The sequence below is a fragment of the Triticum aestivum genome, unplaced genomic scaffold, assembly GCF_018294505.1.
Source record: "Triticum aestivum cultivar Chinese Spring unplaced genomic scaffold, IWGSC CS RefSeq v2.1 scaffold80332, whole genome shotgun sequence".
NCBI lineage: Eukaryota > Viridiplantae > Streptophyta > Magnoliopsida > Poales > Poaceae > Triticum > Triticum aestivum.
In genome coordinates, this window is record NW_025253274.1 from 1 (window position 1) to 2,000 (window position 2,000).

The following is a 2,000-nucleotide window of genomic DNA, read 5'->3' on the forward strand; positions in this document are numbered from 1 at the left end:
AGACACAAATTCATATTCGGTGACTGGTCAGCGCATAGGAATTTTCTCCCAAGCCATGAACATATTCTGAAAACAAGTTACCCATTTTCTACAACACTGTCCAAAACTTGAAAATATAGAAACATTCATGTCATTGTCCTCTCCTAGAAGACAGTGACACTGACCAAATCGAAACAAATACAGTGGACCCGCGGATCACATATATAAGATGCTGAACATGGTAATCTTACTCTCAGCAAGCAGCAGCTAGCGCTGATCATGGCACCCCAGCTCTCCTCCCTTGCTGCATCCGCGGGCATATGTGTAGTCTCAGCTCTCGCCTTAGCCCTGATGGTGATCACCCTCTACATCATTGGCGTTGTTGTATCCTTTGCCGTCTTCTACATCAGAGAGTTCACCCAGAGAGCCCATGATCGGCCGCCGCTCACCGGGACCGTCTTCCGGCAGCTCAACAACTTTGACAAGATCTTCGATGAGCATGTGAAGTATGCACTCCTGCACCCCACCATTAGGCTTGTCTATCCTGGGCACAGTGAGATTTTAACCGCCGACCCTGCCGTCATCGAGCATATCCTTAAGACAAACTTCAGTAAATACAGGAGGGTAGTTTTCCTTGCTCATCATTTTTGTTCCTCCTGTTTTTCTTGCTAACTAGTAAGATGGTGGTAGATGATTCAGTATGCATGTCAGATGGTAAATTGGATCCTTCAAAATTTGAAGAGGATGGCCAAAAGTCAAAACTTGAGTAGTCTGTAGAACATATTGCCATGTTCTATCCACCTATGAATTTTCATTCATGCTAGTCAGACTAATAATATACTACTACCTCCGTCCCACAATATAAGAGCGTTTTTGATACTAGTTGGCAGTACACTAGTGTCAAAAACGCTCTTATATTATGGGACGGAGGGAGTTCTATTTAGAGAGTAAACTGAGTGCCTGTGGAAATACTTTGTCTGACTATAATTTCACAATGATGGATCCTATTTTACAGGGGGCCTTCAACACGGAGACCGTGAAGGATCTGTTTGGAAATGTGATTTTCGTTACAGACGGAGAGAAGTGGCAACACCAGAGAAAGCTAGCAAGCCATGAGTTCTCAACCAAAGTGCTACGTGACTACAGCAGTGATGTTTTCTGAATGAATGCTATGAAATTGGCAGAGAAGACCTCAGCTGCAGCAGCTAACAGAATTACCATAAACTTGCAGGTACTTCCTCAATATAAACAGTATAGTACTGTAAGTGCTAAGATCATAATTCTAGCTTTAATAGTTCACTCTATGCATGTCAAATTTAGAACTTTAAACTACAAAAGAGAGAAGCAAATCAAATCCTAGACCTAAATGGCCAAATAAAAATCCAGTTAGCTATTCTTGGCAAATAGAGTAAACATAGTTTCTCCAAAACTTCTGAATTGGGCTATGCATTACTAAGATTTCTGAGTGAGCAAAGTAAAGATAAGAATTAATTGATTGATTGCGAGTTTACAAAGTGGGATTCGGTTTTGACCTAAACACGCTATCCGGATCAGATGAATCCAGCATTGAATTCAGCAAGGCCTTCGATGAGGCAAATTCTCTTGTTTACCATGGTATGTTGATATGTTCTGGGAGTTGAAAATGTATCTTAATATCGGGTCAGAAGCCAAACTGAAGAGGAGCATAAAGATAATCGACGACTTTGTGATACAGTTGATCCATCAAAAGAGAGAGATCATGAAGAACATAAGTGGCCATGTAAGTCAACCTGTATGATAGTTTGTTACAACTATTTCAAAATTTTACATATGTTCAATTCTATCTTTTATGATAAATGCAGAAAGCCAGAGATGACATACTATCAAGATTCATACTGGAAAGTGAGAATGATCCTGGGACGATGAACGATCGTTACCTTCGTGACATAGTCCTCAGCTTCCTGATTGCTAGTAAAGACACCACAGGGAATACCCTTACATGGTTCTTCTACATGCTCTGCAAGAACCCAGTAGTGCAGGAT

General features: G+C 41.0%; 1 pseudogene; it reads left to right on the plus strand.

Moving 5' to 3' along the window:
• Nucleotides 1-202: 202 nt before the first annotated feature.
• Nucleotides 203-1,994, plus strand: LOC123177470 (cytochrome P450 704C1-like; annotated as a pseudogene).
• Nucleotides 1,995-2,000: the final 6 nt, after the last annotated feature.